General features: G+C 43.6%; 1 long non-coding RNA gene across 1 annotated transcript; it reads left to right on the forward strand.

The window, feature by feature from the left end:
- Positions 1-19936: 19936 nt before the first annotated feature.
- Positions 19937-20356, forward strand: LOC115082621. Its single transcript, XR_003854213.1, has 3 exons — positions 19937-19957; positions 20203-20223; positions 20336-20356. It is a non-coding gene; the product is annotated as an uncharacterized LOC115082621 (long non-coding RNA).
- The last annotated feature ends 49 nt before the right edge of the window (positions 20357-20405 follow it).

The following is a 20405-nucleotide window of genomic DNA, read 5'->3' on the forward strand; positions in this document are numbered from 1 at the left end:
AGGTCTAAATAATATCATCCAGAAACTTGTCTCCCAATGCAACACAAGAACAACAAACAAATTACATCTCGACATACCATCAATCTCAACAGCCAAACATACCACCGTAAGAAACAGAGCCATCTCCATTGCCGGCCCTCACCTCTGGAACTCACTTCCAGAAAACCTAAGACCCCAAAATAACACAAAAACATTTAACAAAGAACTTAAAACATGGCTCTTCAGACAAGCCTTCAAAGATGGGATTGGCTAATCGTCCACACCACAATTGCCAACCCCATACCACTACTATCACCCCACACTGTTACAGACGTGAACTTTATAAATATATACTTAACTCATGTCATTACAGATACTTAATTCTCATAACGGACTGGCAAACATGTCCTAAACAACGATAAACCTATTCTGCCGCTAAAAAAAATAAAAATAAAAAACTGATAGCTCAAACCCACAATCATCTGTTGCCATAAGCAAAAGCCATATCCTGTCCCCATCTGCTATGTATCATATTATGAGGTTATATAAGTTAACATATTATGCTGCTATTTAAGTTATCTCGATTTAAGTAACTCATAGATCATAGGTATACCAGTTTACTGTCTTGTTTTTGTGTTTTCTGTTACCAATCGCTTCCACAATTGTAAATGCAATATGTTGTTTCAAATGTAAACCGGAGTGAAGGCCCTGGCTAAACTTTGGTATACAAAACTAAATAAATAAATGTGTGTGTGTGTGTGAGGGAGGGAGATCATGTGTAGTGTGTATGTATAGGGAGAATCTATGGGGTAGATTTTATAAACTTACGCGAGGGAGGGAAGCCAAATTTAGGCTCTTAGGTAGAAAGCTTAAATCCAGAACCTCCAGGGTAGCATTCTCTGAAAATGCTCCCTGTTCCACGTGCAGGTCACCAGAGGCAGGCAGAGCTCCGGAGTCTCAATGCATGGATGAGATGATGGTGCAAGGAAGAGGGATTCAGTTTTGTTAGGAACTGGGGAACCTTTTGGGGAAGGGGGAGTCTCTTCCGAAGGGATGGGCTGCACCTTAACCAGGGTGGAACCAGACTGCTGGCGCTAACCTTTAAAAAGGAGATAGAGCAGCTTTTAAACTAGAACAAAGGGGAAAGCCGACAGTCGCTCAGCAGCGCATGGTTCGGAGAGAGGTATCTTTAAAGGATACTAATGATGCATTAGAATTAGAGCATCCCGACAGTGAGGTTCCAATAATTAGAAAAGTAGTCCAAGTGCCTGTAACTAAAAACTCACCTGAGCTAAAAGATTCTAACTTATCCCTATCAATTAAAAAGCAGAATGAAAATACAAACAAAAAACAAACTTTGAAATGTTTGTATGCTAATGCCAGAAGTCAAAGAAGTAAGATGGGCGAATTAGAATGTATAGCAGTAAATGATGACATAGACTTAATTGGCATCTCAGAGACATGGTGGAAAGAGGATAACCAATGGGACACTACTATACCGGGTACAAATTATATCGCAATGACAGAGAGGAGCACTCGGGAGGAGGTGTGGCGCTTTATGTCCGGGATGGCATAGAGTCCAACAGGATAAACATCCTGCATGAGACTAAATATAAAATTGAATCTTTATGGGTAGAAATCCCTTGTGTGTCGGGGAAGACTATAGTGATAGGGGTATACTACCATCCACCTGGTCAAGATGGTGAGACGGACAGTGAAATGCTAAGAGAAATTAGGGAAGCTAACCAAATTGGTAGTGCAGTAATAATGGGAGACTTCAATTACCCCAATATAGACTGGGTAAATGTATCATCGGGTCACGCTAGAGAGATAACGTTCCTGGATGGAATAAATGATAGCTTTATGGAGCAATTGGTTCAGGAACCGACGAGAGAGGGAGCATTTTTAGATCTAATTCTCAGTGGAGCACAGGACTTGGTGAGAGAGGTAACGGTGGTGAGGCTGCTTGGCAATAGTGATCATAATATGATCAAATTTGATTTAATGACTGGAAAAGGAACAGTGTGCAAATCCAAGGCTCTCGTGCTAAACTTTCAAAAGGGAAACTTTGATAAAATTTATTTATTTATTATTTATTTATTTATTTAACAGTTTTTTATACCGACCTTCATAGTAAATAACCATATCGGATCGGTTTACATTTAACAAGGGTATAACTAGAGTAACAATTCAAGTAAACGAGAGATTAACAATAGGTAGGAATAAGTCAAAGTTACAATCAACAGGGAAAGAGAACTTGGAAGCTTGCAACAAGCTGGAAAGAAGATAAGGCAGGAAAAAATATAAAGTGTTACCATAGAGCGTACATGTTAAAGCTTAATAGGTGCTTTAACCTGGAAGAGTCAAAGAAAAATTGTTAGAAAAAAACTGAAAGGAGCAGCTACAAAAGTAAAAAATGTCCAAGAGGCGTGGTCATTGTTAAAAAATACCATTCTAGAAGCACAGTCCAGATGTATTCCACACATTGAGAAAGGTGGAAAGAAGGCAAAACGATTACCGGCATGGTTAAAAGGGGAGGTGAAAGAAGCTATTTTAGCCAAAAGATTTTCATTCAAAAATTGGAAGAAGGATCCAACAGAAGAAAATAGGATAAAGCATAAACATTGGCAAGTTAAATGTAAGACATTGATAAGACAGGCTAAGAGAGAATTTAAAAAGAAGTTGGCTGTAGAGGCAAAAACTCACAGTAAAAACTTTTTAAAATATATCTGAAGCAGAAAGCCTGTGAGGGAGTCAGTTGGACCGTTAAATGATCGAGGGGTTAAAGGGGCACTTAGAGAAGATAAGGCCATCGCGGAAAGATTAAATGATTTCTTTGCTTCGGTATTTACTGAAGAGGATGTTGGGGAGGTACCCGTAATGGAGAAGGTTTCATGGGCAATGATTCAGATGGACTGAATCAAATCACGGTGAACCTAGAAGATGTGGTAGGCCTGATTGACAAACTGAAGAGTAGTAAATCACCTGGACCGGATGGTATACACCCCAGAGTTCTGAAGGAACTAAAAAATTAAATTTCAGACCTATTAGTAAAAATTTGTAACTTATCATTAAAATCATCCATTGTACCTGAAGACTGGAGGATAGCAAATATAGAAACATAGAAACATAGAAACATAGAAACATAGAAATGACGGCAGAAGAAGACCAAATGGCCCATCTAGTCTGCCCAGCAAGCTTCACACATATTTTCTCTCATACTTATCTGTTTCTCTTAGCTCTTGGTTCTATTTCCCTTCCACCCCCACCTTTAATGTAGAGAGCAGTGATGGAGCTGCATCCAAGTGAAATATCTAGCTGGATTCGTTAGGGGTAGTAGCCGCCGCAATAAGCAAGCTGCACCCATGCTTATTTGTTTTACCCAGACTATGTTATTAGCCCTTATTGGTTGTTTTTCTTCTCCCCTGCCGTTGAAGCAGGGAGCTATGCTGGATATGCGTGACGTATAAGTCTTCTCCCATGCCGTTGAAGCAGAGAGCCATGCTGGATGTGCATCGAAAGTGAAGTATCAGGCACATTTGGTCTGGGGTAGTAACCGCCGTAACAAGCCAGCTACTCCCCGCTTTGTGAGTGTGAACCCTCTTTTCTTCTCCCCTGCCATTGAAGCAGAGAGCTCTGCTGGATAACCCCAATATTTAAAAAGGGCTCCAGGGGCAATCCGGGAAACTGCAGACCGGTTAGCCTGACTTCAGTGCCAGGAAAAATAGTGGAAAGAGTTCTAAACATCAAAATCACAGAACATATAGAAAGACATGGTTTAATGGAACAAAGTCAGCATGGCTTTACCCAGGGCAAGTCTTGCCTCACAAATCTGCTTCACTTTTTTGAAGGAGTTAATAAACATGTGGATAAAGGTGAACCGGTAGATATAGTATACTTGGAAAAGTAAAAAGTCATGATAGGTGGTGATGTCCTTTCGTGGATTGCAAACTGGCTAAAAGACAGGAAACAGAGAGTAGGATTAAATGGGCAATTTTCTCAGTGGAAGGGAGTGCCTCAGGGATCTCTATTGGGACCCTTACTTTTCAATATATTTATAAATGATCTGGAAAGAAATACGATGAGTGCGATAATCAAATTTGCAGATGACACAAAATTGTTCAGAGTAGTTAAATCACAAGCAGATTGTGATAAATTGCAGGAAGACCTTGTGAGACTGGAAAATTGGGCATCCAAATGGCAGATGAAATTTAATGTGGATAAGTGCAAGGTGATGCATATAGGGAAAAATAACCCATGCTATAATTACACAATGTTGGGTTCCATATTAGGTGCTACAACCCAAGAAAGAGATCTAGGTGTCATAGTGGATAACACATTGAAATCATCGGTACAGTGTGCTGCAGCAGTCAAAAAAGCAAACATAATGTTGGGAATTATTAGAAAGGGAATGGTGAATAAAACTGAAAATGTCATAATGCCTCTGTATCGCTCCATGGTGATACCGCACCTTGAATACTGTGTACAATTCTGGTCGCTGCATCGCAAAAAAGATATAATTGCGATGGAGAAGGTACAGAGAAGGGCTACCAAAATGATAAGGGGAATGGAACAGCTCCCCTATGAGGAAAGACCAAAGAGGTTAGGACTTTTCAGCTTGGAGAAGAGACGACTGAGGGGGGATATGATAAAGGTGTTTAAAATCATGAGTGGTCTAGAACGGGTAGATGTGAATCGGTTATTTACTCTTTCGGATAGTAGAAAGACTAGGGGGCACTCCATGAAGTTAGCATGGGGCACATTTAAAACTAATCGGAGAAAGTTCTTTTTTACTCAACGCACAATTAAACTCTGGAATTTGTTGCCAGAGAATGTGGTTCGTGCAGTTAGTATAGCTGTGTTTAAAAAAGGATTGGATAAGTTCTTGGAGGAGAAGTCCATTACCTGCGATTAAGTTCACTTAGAGAATAGCCACTGCCATTAGCAATGATAACATGGAATAGACTTAGTTTTTGGGTACTTGCCAGGTTCTTATGGCCTGGATTGGCCACTGTTGGAAACAGGATGCTGGGCTTGATGGACCCTTGGTCTGACCCAGTATGGCATTTTCTTATGTTCTTATGTTCATCCTATATCAGAAAAACAACCGCAGGGGTGGGTGGGTAATGAAGATTTCTCCTGATGTAGATTACATGAAAAAATGGACAGTGCTGGTTTTTATCTCTGCAGGTGGGCAGCCCTGAGATTAATTCTTAGCCATTGGATTTTAACTGCATAAGCAAAGCATTAGTAAAAAATTGGTACAGAGACATTTTAGGACTGACAATTATAGCATGAATCATCATTAGATATAAGTGCACAGTTCTAAGAACGATGATCCTTCTCTGTAAGTACAGGAGGTGCTCACAGTTTCATTATTTACAAGGAAGGATATTTTGCACTGTTCCATTGAGCTGTCCAGTCTAAATTCTCTGAGCGTGATGCTTCTGATCAGAGATGTAATACACTTCATGCTTTCATTCACATCCTGGTGTATTCCAGCTTTGCTTACATGATTGTAGGGATGTGAATCGTTTTTCAACGATTAAAATTATCGTCCGATAATGTTTATATCGTCTTAAATCATTATAGAACACGATACAATAGAAATTCTAACGATTTATCGTTAAAAATCGTTAAATCGTGTTAGTGCGCACTAACTCGATTTAGTGCGCACTAACTGAAAATGATACAAATAAACACTTTCCAGGTCACTGAAGGTCAGTTAGGAATGAATATGTGTTCCTATTGGCTGGCTACCCTCTTATCTATTGATGTTACCAAGGTTACCACTGAGGTGATGGTTGGGGGGATGGGAAATGGAACTGGAAACTAACGAACACCAATAGAAAATGAAACAAAGTGTTCACACTTCCCAGGTCAGTAAAGGTCACTTAGGAATGAATATGTATGTATGTATTCCTATTGGCTGGCTGTGCTCTTATCTATTGATGTTACCAAGGCTAATACTGAGGTAATGGTTGGGGGGATGTGAAATGGAAACAGTTGGAAGCTTGACAAAAAAAGTAATGTAATGATCAGCACTCACGTGACTAGAACTTGTTTGTTTATTATTTTTGTTAGCAGGCACCTGAAATGCTAGTGCATGTTGAATTTGCCAATCACTGTGCATTTTAGAAAGGTGGTCCTGGCTGGAACTGTACACAGTTCAAATATATGTAATTGATTGTTGGTAAGTGTATTTTTTAAGTAGCCACACTGGCACAAGTATGTTTACTTTTCCTCCTACTTAACTCACTAGCTCAGCTTTGTAAGAAGGGCTTCTCTGCTTGTGTGTTGTTTTTGTTTGGTGTGAGGAGAGCAGAAACATCAGATCTTTATTCAATCTACTACAGTCATCTCTTACAGTGCCCTATCCCTATTAATACCAGGAGTGTTGTGATCTTCCTGCACACAGTGCCCTAACCCTGATACCAGTCTGAGACAGCTCCCTCCCTGCATTACTAGTGAGAGGCTGGCTTCACAGACAGGGGGGAGCTGCCTGACCCTCACTCCTGACTTCCCCCATGTCCCAGCTAGTGAATGGTGTGTGGGTGAGGGGGGGGGAGGATGGTGAAGTCTGAGACAGCTCCCTCCCTGCATTACTAGTGAGATGCTGGCTTCACAGACAGGGGGGAGCTGCCTGACCCTCACTCCTGACTTCCCCCATGTCCCAGCTAGTGAATGTTGTGTGGGTGAGGGGGGGGGGGAGGATGGTGAAGTCTGAGACAGCTCCCTCCCTGCATTACTAGTGAGAGGCTGGCTTCACAGACAGGGGGGAGCTGCCTGACCCTCACTCCTGACTTCCCCCATGTCCCAGCTAGTGAATGGTGTGTGGGTGAGGGGGGGGGGGGAGGATGGTGAAGTCTGAGACAGCTCCCTCCCTGCATTACTAGTGAGAGGCTGGCTTCACAGACAGGGGGGAGCTGCCTGCCCCTCACTCCGGACTTCCCCCATGTCCCAGCTAGTGAATGGTGTGTGGGTGAGGGGGGGGGGGAGGATGGTGAAGTCTGAGACAGCTCCCTCCCTGCATTACTAGTGAGAGGCTGGCTTCACAGACAGGGGGGAGCTGCCTGACCCTCACTCCTCCGGGGTATTGTGATCTTCCTGCACACAGTGCCCTATCCCTGATACCAGGGGTGTTGTGATCTTCCTGCATGCAGTGCCCTATCCCTATTAATACCAGGAGTGTTGTGATCTTCCTGCATGCAGTGCCCTATCCCTATTAATACCAGGAGTGTTGTGATCTTCCTGCATGCAGTGCCCTATCCCTGATACCGGGATGTGTGCAAGAAGATCACAACACCCCCGGTATCAGGAATAGGGCACTGTGTGCAGGAAGATCACAACACCCCCAGTATCAGGAATAGGGCACTGTGTGCAGGAAGATCACAACACCCCTGGTATTAGGGATAGGGCACTGTGTGCAGGAAGATCACAACACTCCTGGTATTAATAGGGATAGGGCACTGTGTGCAGGAAGATCACAATACCCCTGGTATCAGGGTTAGGGCACAAGTTCTAGTCACATTGACTGATCACATTACTTGTTTTGTCAAGCTACCAACTGTTTCCATTTCCCATCCCCCATATACTGTCAGTAGGAAACTTGGTAACATGAATAAATAAGAGGGCAGCCAATAGGAATACATATTCATTCCTAAACTGACCTTAACTGACCTGAAAAGTGTCAAATTGTATCATTTTCAGTTAGTGCGCACTAACTCCCAGTTAGTGCGCACTAATCGGAAAAAACGATTTTTAACGATTTTTTAACTAAAAAATCGTGCCTAAGACGATTTTCTTGCCCTGCCACACGATTTCTATCGTTAAGACGATATGGAAAACGATTCACATCCCTACATGATTGCTTTAGGAATAAAAATAATAGTATACATGTCAACTATTATTTAGATACTGCTACCTATCCTTTTATCTCCCCCTGCTGCCATTACATTTGATAGCTCACGCTCTCCCCTCTCCCACGGTATTTCAACTTATACCCCTAGACCCTTCTGCCCAAACTTTGTCTCAAACCTGTTATACATTCCCAAACTTAGGTATAACAAACACAGACCTCCTACAAACCAGATCACGCGCCAACACTCATACCTCAAATCTATTCATACAACTATGATATCTCCACCACTCACTCAGATTATTGGCATTACTGCACTAACACTCATTCTTTTCAATGCCCAGTCCCTTAACAAAAAAACCTTTATACTCAATGACATCCTCTTAGATGAAACACACGACATTTGTGCTATAACCGAAACCTGGTTAAAAGATACCGACAATGTCCTCCTTAACCAACTTCCTAATAATATTTATGATATTATATCAATTCCCAGACCCAAAAAGAAAGGTGGAGGCATTCTACTAGCCGCCAACAAACTTGCCCTTCATGCTACTTCCCCTCCACCTAAACTTGAAATTGGATTGTTTAAGGCTCCTTCAATCCAAATATGTCTCATATACGCCCCACCTGGTACACTTATCAACAACCCTTCTGCTCTAATAGAATATATTGCCAAAAATGTCTCCATTGATTTACCAGCCATTATCTTAGGGGATTTCATTCTTCACGTCGATGCTACTCCTCGCACACCCAGTTGTTCCTCCTTCTTAGAAGCAATGAAATCATTAGGATACAACCAAATCATAAACTTTCCTACTCACAAAGTTGGCCATTCACTCGACCTTATATTCACTAACCAATATATTGTTACTGAATCGCTATCATACACTACTATCCCGTGGTCTGACCACTATATCATAAGATCCACAAATATGCTCTTGTAGGAACGCTTCCTTGAGCTCCCAGAAGTTGGACACGGCCTCAGGAGACTACTGGGATGAATGTCTCTCTATATTTCGCACAGATACAGGATATTGACATTTGCACAACGATCCATGCTTGGACAGAGTCTTAAGATCTCCCAGATGACGACAGCAGGTGAGCTGTCACCTGAGGGCCTGGGTGGAGCATGGGGGGCATTCACAGTATATTTAGGAGCTCTCAGCACAGAGTTCTCTACTCAGACGCCTTTGTGTATTGTAGCTCAGATTCAATACACAACCCAGCCATGAAGATCGCAGTTGCCTTTCTGGTGGTGGTCCTGAGCCTCTGCTATCAGGGTAAGTAACCTTTACATTATTACAGAATATGGAGCAGAAACCTCCATATTTCCTGGTCTGACCTTTCACACTATTGGAGGCAGAGAATTGCTGAGGGGACACTTCATGGGATCATTTGCAGGCAAATACCCAGAATGCTGAGAGCAGGGTGTATGGGGATCTGCTGTGCAGGGACTGAATGTCAGTCTAACTGTGAATGGGAGGATGCCTGCTGAATAGTTAATGCATAACCATGGGCATTAAATATCACTTGCTGCCCTGCATTAGGGGCTTAGAACATAGCATGATAATTAGCTCCGTGCCAGTTAAATCTAACACACACTTATGATGAACAGGTCCCTATGTCCTTACAAAGCTTTACCCTCCAGGACTGAGCACAGAGCTCAGGGTGGGTCTCCCCAGCATCCTGCATATGGAGAATAATTACATCTTATATCCCACTGGTTCTCTTCCCATGCCCCTGAGCAGGACCTTTCCTGTTCATTACACTGACTGAGAACCTGCAGCTCATCAGAGATGATTATTCCTAGCTCCCCTTCCTAGCATCTGTCAGGCTACAGTGCTGTCCTGGCATTGGTCAGTCCTGCTATTGTCATTCTTTTCCCTTTCTATTTTAATCACTTTGGGTAGAGGCATTGCTAGGCACCTAAATGATCCAGGACACTGGCCCAGAACCCCTTCTATTCCCTCCCTCCAAGACTTTGATAATTAACTCAATCACAAACAGCAGCTTCCCCTCCTTCCCACAAATGATCTCTGTTCAACATTCACATGTAGCTGTCATGAGGGGGTCACCCTATGTGATCTGTAACAGTGAAACATCCCTGTTAGTTCTATAAAAACATAATTGTACATCCCACAAATGATCTCTGTTCTACATTCCCATGTAGCTGTCATCAGGGCTCATCCTATGTGATCTGTAACAGTGACACTACCCTGTTAGTTCTATAAAAACATAATTGTACATCCCACAAATGACCTCTGTTCAACATTCCCATGTAGCTGTCATCAGGGGTCATCCTATGTGATCTGTAACAGTGGCACTACCCTGTTAGTTCTATAAAAACATAATTGGACATCCCACAAATGACCTCTGTTCAACATTCCCATGTAGCTGTCATCAGGGGTCATCCTATGTGATCTGTAACAGTGGCACTACCCTGTTAGTTCTATAAAAACATAATTGGACATCCCACAAATGATCTCTGTTCAACATTCCCATGTAGCTTTCATCAGGGGTCATCCTATGAGATCTGTAACAGTGACACTACCCTGTTAGTTCTATAAAAACATAATTGTACATCCCACAAATGACCTCTGTTCAACATTCCCATGTAGCTGTCATCAGGGGTCATCCTATGTGATCTGTAACAGTGACACTACCCTGTTAGTTCTATAAAAACATAATTGTACATCCCACAAATGATCTCTGTTCAACATTCCCATGTAGCTGTCATCAGGGGTCATCCTATGTGATCTGTAACAGTGGCACTACCCTGTTAGTTCTATAAAAACATAATTGTACATCCCACAAATGACCTCTGTTCAACATTCCCATGTAGCTGTCATCAGGGGTCATCCTATGTGATCTGTAACAGTGACACTACCCTGTTAGTTCTATAAAAACATAATTGTACATCCCACAAATGATCTCTGTTCAACATTCCCATGTAGCTGTCATCAGAGGTCATCCTATGTGATCTGTAACATTGACACTACCGTTGGTCAGCCCCTGTCACATGGTAGGAGCACAAGATGGCGCCGATGACCATGTGACAGGGACTGACCAATGGCACCGGTAGCCCCTGTGACATAGTAGGTAAAAGGTTATCAGCGCCATTTTGATGCGAGCAGGCCGGACAGTACAACAGCACGGAGGGACAAATCACTCGCGGGACCCCGCTGGACCACCAGGGATGTTAGCAAGGTATTGACAAAGGGCACTCGTGCTGAATGTCTCCTCCGCCTTCGATACCATCAGCCACAAAATCCTCCTAATCCGCCTCATCGAAATTGGCATTACCAGCAATGCCCTCTGATGGCTTGAATCCTACCTCACCAATAGACACTACATAGTCAAGATTGGTAACAATGAGTCAGAACCTATAAACCTAACTCGGGGCATCCCCCAAGGCTCCTGCCTATCCTCTACCCTTTTCAATATAAATATCCTGCCCCATGGCAACTCCTATCCAGTTTAGGACTCACTCATTACATCTATGCGGACGATGTTGAAATTCTTATCCCCCATCACCGAATCCATCCCTAAATCCCTCAAGATCTGGGAAAGCTGCCTCAAAACCATTGCACACCTCCTCTCTAACCTTAATCCCACCTTTAACACTTCCAAAACAGAACTCCTCATCATCTCACACAACCATTACACCTCATCCACCTCTGACATTAACACCCTCCCCCCTCAAGCCCCATCGCACAACAAGTTAGAGACCTTGGCTTCATCCTAGACAGCCATCTGAACCTTAAACAATTCATAAACTCCACCTTAAAAGAAGGTTACTACAAACTTCATGTCTTAAAAAAACTTAAACTTCTACTCAACTTTAATGATTTTTGCACCGTACTCCAAGCCCTAATATTCTCCAAATTAGACTATTGCAACTCCCTCCTCCTAGGCTTCCCTGCATCTACAATAAAACCCCTACAACTGCTACAAAATGCCGCAGCCAGAATACTCACCAACACACGCATAACGTACCATATTACCCCCATCCTCAAAGACCTTCACTGGCTCCCAATCCCATTCAGAATCAGCTACAAGAGCCTCAGCATCCTACACAAGACTCTACATAACAGGGATGTGCCCCCATAAGACCCACCAGATCCGACTTCAATGGCGCATTACACACACCCTCCTCTAAACCTACCCGCCTCACTGCCACTAAAGAAAGAGCCCTATCCATAGCAGGACCCGCCAACTGGAATACCCTGCCACCTGACCTGAACTGGAGCCCTGCCCCCATAAATTAAAACAAAATCTTAAAACATGGCTCTTCAACAGGCCTTTGCATAAATCACTAATCCCCTCTCCCTAACCCCCTCCTCTCCCCCCGAGTACCAATTCATTCTTTCAATAAGAACACTCTTCTATTACCCCCTTCCCCCCGCTCGTACTCCCCCACACCCCATGCCCGTATAACCCTTGCACCTCCCTCTCCCCTCTACTTTCAGGTCATTCTACCTCCTGTGCCTCTAAGTTAATTTGTCTCTTCTACGTCGATGTTATCTTGCACTAACTTTTGCCTCTTGTTCTTCCAAGTTAATTTGCCCTAACATTTCTCACTTATGCTCATTATGTAGATTTTTTACTGATGCTCCTTCCTTTCATTTATTATTTACTGTAACGTTACTGAGTTCTTTGTAAGGTTTCCCCAAATGTTATATGTAAACCCATGTGATGTCCTTCGAATGTGAGTATAAAAACACTTTAGATAAATAAATATATTTATTTATTTATTTATTTATTAATTTGGATTTTTTTATATACCGAAATATAGCGCTTTGCCTTCATTCCGGTTTATAGGATAACAACATAATACATACAAATAACTTAGAGATGTGTTTAACCTTCAGAATAGAATCTTAATTAACATGTTAATTTAAAATTTTTAGGAAAGAGATAAAGGGGGAGGGGGATAGAAGATTAATAGAAGGGGTCGAACAAATGGGAGCGTCTAAGTGAAATAAAGGTGAAATATATGAAATAAAGGTGCCAAAAAATGGTTTAAATAAGGAGTTTAAAAAGAAGATGTCCCTCTGCACGTATCACTGGCAGCTCATGTAAAATTGTTGTGCCAGCAACGTTATCTGAATCTGAGATGTCCAATCTGGGAACGGGTTTATTCCCATTTGATAAATAATGTTATCTTTTTGTTGATGCTTGATGAGCACGTCCAATAGATTTGTTGAGAAATTGTTGCTGCAGTGAATAAAACGTAAGAGCCTCAGGGACCCTGCAGCCTTCACTTACACGGCTTGTTTCATCTCTTTCTCATCCAGATACCAATGCCCTTAATGAACAGTACAATCCTGTGGCTGTGCTGAGATGTGTTACTAACGAGATTGCAGTAAGTAAGCATGAGCAGCAGTGAAACAGCGCAGCTGAGGACAGGCCTGGGTGTCACTTCCCTCCCCCTGCTCCTTGCGCTCTCTCTTGACTTCCGTATGAGCCTTTGCAGGACAATGAACAGGGACCTGATTTCCTTTCTCTTCCCTTCTAAGCAAGCTTGTCAGAGACAGTACCGCCCAGTACAGGCTTCCTCATAGCTCGGTAATTGGGAGGGAGGGGCTGAAAGATATTTCATCCCCTACCTGTGTCAGCATCGCAGCATATGAGCGACTCACGCTAGCTTAGACTGCTAAGATAGGCTCATCCCTGCAGAGGACTCCCCTGGTAAGGTCACCAAATGCCAAGTCAGCATCCAGAGCAGCGTGCAGTGGTGGCCTTCATGCCGCTAGCCTGGGTCCTCTGCAGCCAGCAGGAGGCAGCAGGAGGGGCTGGCATTCTGACTCAGGAAGTGCTGGGAGTAGCAGGCTCACTGTGCAGCTTCCTCTGCCCCGCTTCCCAGCTCTGGGAACTCCCTCTCTCTCTCTCTCTCACGTGCATTCCCCCACCCCTGCAGCCTCTAGCCCTCCCTCCTTCCTTGCAGATATGTGGCTGGCCTTGTGGATTTTCATCAAGGAAGGGCAGGGTACATCAGGACCACAAAACAGCCACGCACCAGCCTCTAGCACAGCAGCCCCCGCCTCATATAACCCCAATATTTAAAAAGGGCTCAAGGGGCGATCCTGGAAACTACAGACCGGTTAGCCTGACTTCAGTGCCAGGAAAAATAGTGGAAAGTGTTCTAAACATCAAAATTACAGAACATATAGAAAGACATGGTTTAATGGAACAAAGTCAGCATGGCTTTACCCAAGGCAAGTCTTGCCTCACAAATCTGCTTCATTATTTTGAAGGAGTTAATAAACATGTGGATAAAGGTGAACCGGTAGATGTAGTATACTTGGATTTTCAGAAGGCGTTTGACAAAGTTCCTCATGAGAGGCTTCTAGGAAAAGTAAAAAGTCATGGGATAGGTGGCGATGTCCTTTCTTGGATTGCAAACTGGCTAAAAGACAGGAAACAGAGAGTAGGATTAAATTTTTTTTTTATTTAACAGTTTTAACAGTTAAATGGGCAATTTTCTCAGTGGAAGGGAGTGGGCAGTGGAGTGCCTCAGGGATCTGTATTGGGACCCTTACTGTTCAATATATTTATAAATGATTTGGAAAGAAATACGACGAGTGAGATAATCAAATTTGCAGATGACACAAAATTGTTCAGAGTAGTTAAATCACAAGCAGATTGTGATAAATTGCAGGAAGACCTTGTGAGACTGTAAAATTGGGCATCCAAATGGCAGATGAAATTTAATGTGGATAAGTGCAAGGTGATGCATATAGGGAAAAATAACCCGTGCTATAATTACACAATGTTGGGTTCCATATTAGGTGCTACAACCCAAGAAAGAGATCTAGGTGTCATAGTGGATAACACATTGAAATCGTCGGTGCAGTGTGCTGCGGCAGTCAAAAAAGCAAACAGAATGTTAGGAATTATTTGAAAAGGAATGATGAATAAAACAGAAAATGTCATAATGCCTCTGTATCACTCCATGGTGAGACCGCACCTTGAATACTGTGTACAATTCTGGTCGCTGCATCTCAAAAAAGATATAATTGCGATGGAGAAGGTACAGAGAAGGGCTACCAAAATGATAAGGGGAATGGAACAACTCCCCTATGAGGAAAGACTAAAGAGGTTAGGACTTTTCAGCTTGGAGAAGAGACGACTGAGGGGGGATATGATAGAGGTCTTTAAGATCATGAGAGGTCTAGAACGGGTAGATGTGAATCGGTTATTTACTCTTTCGGATAGTAGAAAGACTAGGGGGCACTACATGAAGTTAGCATGGGGCACATTTAAAACTAATCGGAGAAAGTTCTTTTTTACTCAACGCACAATTAAACTCTGGAATTTGTTGCCAGAGGATGTGGTTAGTGCAGTTAGTATAGCTGTGTTTAAAAAAGGATTGGATAAGTTCTTGGAGGAGAAGTCCATTACCTGCTATTAAGTTCACTTAGGGGCGGATTTTCAGAGCCCTGCTCGCCGGTATGCCTACATTCAAAGAGGCCTACCGGCGCGTGCAGACCCCGGGACTCGCGTAAGTCCCGGGGTTTTCGGAGGGCGGCGTGTCGGGGGCGTGTCGGGGGCATGTCGGGGGCGGGCCCGGTCGTCGCGGCGTTTTGGGGGCATGTCGGGAGCGTTTTGGGGGCGGGTACGGGGGCGTGGCTACGGCCCGGGGCGGTCCGGGGGCGTGGACGTGCCCTCCGTACCCGCCCCGAGGTTGCGTCCCGGTGCGCAACAGGCCCGCTGATGCGCGGGGATTTACTTCTCCCTCCGGGAGGCGTAAATCCCCTGACAAAGGTAAGGATGGGGTTTAGACAGGGCCGGGCGGGTGGGTTAGGTAGGGGAAGGGAGGGGAAGGTGAGGGGAGGGCAAAAGAAAGTTCCCTCCGAGGCCGCTCCGATTTCGGAGCGACCTCGGAGGGAACGGGGGTAGGCTGCGCGGCTCGGCGCGCGCCGGCTATTCAAAATCAATAGCCTTACCCGCGCCGATCCAGGTTTTTAGCAGATACGCGCGGCTCCGCGCGTATCTACTAAAATCCAGCTTACTTTTGCTTGCGCCTGATGCGCCAGCAAAAGTAGGCCAGATTGCGCTTTTTGAAAATCTACCCCATAGTGTTGATGGGAAAATTTACAAGTGGATGTAGAATGTCTGGAGAAAGTTATGGGGGTCATTTTCAAAAGGAGTTACATGCGTAAATGTAGCTACTATTGTAACAATTTTCAAAAGCCATTTACTCGAGTAAAGTGCACTTATGCAAGTAAATTCTATGGACAATTCAATGGCATATATTGTAGCAATTTTCAAAAGCCCACTTACTCGAGTAAAGTGCATTTTCTCAAGAAAAACCCAGTTTTACTCGAATAAATGAGTTTTAAAATCAGGCCCTATGAGAGTCCATTGTAATCGTCAGATGTGATCAGGGAAGGCTTGCCTAAATAACCATGTCTTTAGCCTTTTTCTGAATGTTGGTAAGCAAGGTTCCTGTCTGAGGTCAGGGGGGATGGTATTCCATAATGACGGTCCAGCGGTGGAAAAGGCCCGTTCTCTGAATGTTTGATGGTGTGTGACTTTTGTTTGTGGGACGTGTAGGGATCCTCTGTATGCTTCTCTGATTGGTCTTGACGAGGAGTGTAGTCTGAGCGGGATTTGAAGATTGAGTGGGGCTTGAGAGTGGATGGTTTTATGGATGATGGTGATGGTCTTGTGGAGGATTCTGAAGTGAATTGGGAGCCAGTGTAATTTTTTGAGAATGGGGGAGATGTGATCTCTTCTTCTGGCATTTGTTAAAATCCTGGCAGTAGCGTTTTGCAGCATCTGGAGTGGTTTTAAGGAAGAGGAAGGGAGACCTAGCAAGATAGAGTTGCAGTAGTCTATCTTGGAGAAAATTATGGCTTGTAGGATTGTTCTGAAGTCTTGAAAGTGAAGAAGTGGTTTTATTCTTTTCAATACATGTAATTTGTAGAAGCCGTCCTTTGTGGTGCGGTTGATGAATGTTTTTAAATTTAAGTGGTTATCAATTAAGACTCCTAGGTCCCTAGCTTGGGAGACAAAGATGTTTGGTGGTGTGTTTAGTGTGGTGTTGCTGTTTTCCGGTGAAATGAGGAGGAGTTCGGTTTTCGCCGAATTTAAAATCAGGTTTAAACTGGAGAAGAGGAGGTTGATTTCTTGTCGACAGGATTCCCAGTATTTGAGGGTTTTTGTAATTGATTTTTTGATGGGGATCAATATTTGCACGTCGTCTGCATAAAGAAAGTGATTTAGTTGAAGGTTAGTTAGCAGTTGGCAAAGAGGAAGTAAGTAAATGTTGAAGAGGGTAGGGGAAAGGGAGGAGCCTTGAGAAACTCCTAGAGATGAATTGCATCGAGAAGATTCTTTATTGTTTATTTTGACTTTGTATCCCCTATTTGAAAGGAAGGTTTTGAACCAGGAGAGAGTTGTTCCTGTTATTCCAATGTCCGCCAGTCGGTTAAGGAGGATAGAGTGGTTGACGGTGTCAAATGCCGCAGACAGGTCTAGGAGGATTAGTAAAAAGGATTGTCGTTTGTCCAAGCCCATGATGATATGGTCTGACAATGAAATGAGGAGAGATTCAGTACTACTTAATGCCTTGTGGAAACCGTATTGTATAGGGAGCAGTATTTTATGATCTTCCAGGTAATCTGAGAGTTGCGAGTTGACTAATGTTTCCAATATCTTGGCAATAAAAGGAAGATTGGAAATAGGGCGGAAGTTGTTGTTGTCGTTTGGGTCCAAATTTGGTTTCTTTAGAAGGGGTTTGATAGATGCTAGTATTAGGGCTTCTGGGTAAATTCATTGAACTAAAGAACAGTTTATAATATCGGCCAGGGTAATGGATATGGTGTCTGGTATTAACAGGAGAAGTCTTGAAGGGATTTGGTCAGATGGATGGGAGGAAGGTTTCAATTTCTTTAAGAGAGAGTGGATCTCTGAAGCAGTAGTGGGTTCGAATGCTTCAAAAATATGTTTTTGTTTGTTTGATAAGAGAGGCTGATAGTAGGGGGTGGGCCAGGGGGCAGCTGAGTTAAGAGGTTGGATATTTTGTTTTGGAAGAAAAGCGCCAAATCATCTGCTTTGGATTGTGCTTGATCGATGGGGATTGTTGTAAATAAATATACAAGTGAGCATTTTCCCCTGATCCCACACATGCGTAAATGTGCTCAAACGTACCCACTTATTATCCGAGCAGGCGTGTGCTCACAGCTCTGCTTTGGAAAATTATGACTGCAAACTGCGCACACTTTGTACTCGCGTACTTCTACCCTAAGCGCTGAGTTAGAAAGTTGGGCTAAAACCTTGGGAAATTTGAGCATGTACGTGTAAACTGTCAGGAAAAGTTTGTGTGCATGAAATAAGAGGAGAAGCCTGAGCAGGGAGATTTTCTGCAGGTAATTCCTCCGTGCACATTGGTGTAATTGGTGCGTTACATTTCTCTGGGGGTAGCTCTGTGACATCCTGCATGAATTAGGACAGACGCACACATAAGGTAAAGTGATTGTAAAAGAGAGAGCTCCTGTGTGTGCAGGAAATAAGAGGAGAAGCCTGAGCAGGGAGATTTTCTGCAGGTAATTCCTCCGTGCACATTGGTGTAATTGGTGCGTTACATTTCTCTGGGGGTAGCTCTGTGACATCCTGCATGAATTAGGACAGACGCACACATAAGGTAAAGTGATTGTAAAAGAGAGAGCTCGTGTGTGTGCATGAAATAAGAGGAGAAGCCTGAGCAGGGAAATTTTCTGCAGGTAATTCCTCCGTGCACATTGGTGTAATTGGTGCATTACATTTCTCTGGGGGTAGCTCTGTGACATCCTGCATGAATTAGGACAGACGCACACATAAGGTAAAGTGATTGTAAAAGAGAGAGCTCATGTGTGTGCATGAAATAAGAGGTGCAGCCTGAGCAGGGAGATTTTCTGCAGGTAATTCCTCCGTGCACATTGGTGTAATTGGTGCATTACATTTCTCTGGGGGTAGCTCTGTGACATCCTGCATGAATTAGGACAGACGCACACATAAGGTAAAGTGATTGTAAAAGAGAGAGCTCGTGTGTGTGCATGAAATAAGAGGAGAAGCCTGAGCAGGGAGATTTTCTGCAGGTAATTCCTCCGTGCACATTGGTGTAATTGGTGCGTTACATTTCTCTGGGGGTAGCTCTGTGACATCCTGCATGAATTAGGACAGACGCACACATAAGGTAAAGCGATTGTAAAAGAGAGAGCTCGTGTGTGTGCATGAAATAAGAGGTGCAGCCTGAGCAGGGAGATTTTCTGCAGGTAATTCCTCCGTGCACATTGGTGTCATTGGTGCGTTACATTTCTCTGGGGGTAGCTCTGTGACATCCTGCATGAATTAGGACAGACGCACACATAAGGTAAAGTGATTGTAAAAGAGAGAGCTCATGTGTGTGCATGAAATAAGAGGTGCAGCCTGAGCAGGGAGATTTTCTGCAGGTAATTCCTCCGTGCACATTGGTGTAATTGGTGCGTTACATTTCTCTGGGGGTAGCTCTGTGACATCCTGCATGAATTAGGACAGACGCACACATAAGGTAAACAGATTGTAAAAGAGAGAACTCATGTGTGTGCAGGAAATAAGAGGAGAAGCCTGAGCAGGGAGATTTTTTGCAGGTAATTCCTCCGTGCACATGAGAGCTGTTCAAAAAAATAAAGAAAGTGTGTCTGAGGTCAGGTTAGGAAAAGGAACTCTGAATTAAGGAGCATCCGATCTCCTAACCCACACTGACAGCAGCCTCTCCTGGGCGCCCGCTGCAGAGGAGGCGCTAGGGATGCAAACCTTTCCCTAGTGCCTGCTTTCTACCATGGAAGCTAATTTACATATTAAATCAGGTGCCTCGGAGAGGTCGATCAGTGTTAGGAAAGCATTTAGGATTGCATCGGCCTGATAAAGTGACTCTGCTATTCTGTGTCCGTCCCATGAGATCCTCCTCCCTAAACTCTCTGCTCTCATTCTTTCTTGTAGAACCCGAATGGAACAGTGGTAAGTTTAACCTTTACTCCTGCTAATGCTTCCCTAAACTGACTCTGCTATTCTGTGCCCGTCCCATGAGATCCTCGTCCCTAAACTCTCTGCTCTCATTCTTTCCTTTAGGGTGGTATTGAAAAACGTCTGGTAAGTCTAAACCTTTACTCCTGCTAATGGTTCCCTAAACTGACTCTGCTATTCTGTGCCCGTCCCATGAGATCCTCGTCCCTAAACTCTCTGCTCTCATTCTTTCCTTTAGGGTGGTATTGAAAAATGTCTGGTAAGTCTAAACCTTTACTCCTGCTAATGGTTCCCTAAAGTGACTTTGCTGTTCTGTGCCCGTCCCATGAGATCCTCCTCCCTAAACTCTCTGCTCTCATTCTTTCCTTTAGGGTGGTATTGCAATATGTCTGGTAAGTCTAAACCTTTACTCCTGCTAATGCTTCCCTAAAATGACTCTGCTATTCATTACCCTTCTCATGAGTTCCTCCTCCCTAAACTATCTGCTCTCATTCTTTCCTTTAGGCTGATATTGCAAACCTTCTGGTAAGTCTAAACCTTTATTCCTGTTAATGTTTCCCTAAAGTGACTCTGC

The sequence above is a fragment of the Rhinatrema bivittatum genome, chromosome 1, assembly GCF_901001135.1.
Source record: "Rhinatrema bivittatum chromosome 1, aRhiBiv1.1, whole genome shotgun sequence".
In the NCBI taxonomy this organism is placed as follows: domain Eukaryota; kingdom Metazoa; phylum Chordata; class Amphibia; order Gymnophiona; family Rhinatrematidae; genus Rhinatrema; species Rhinatrema bivittatum.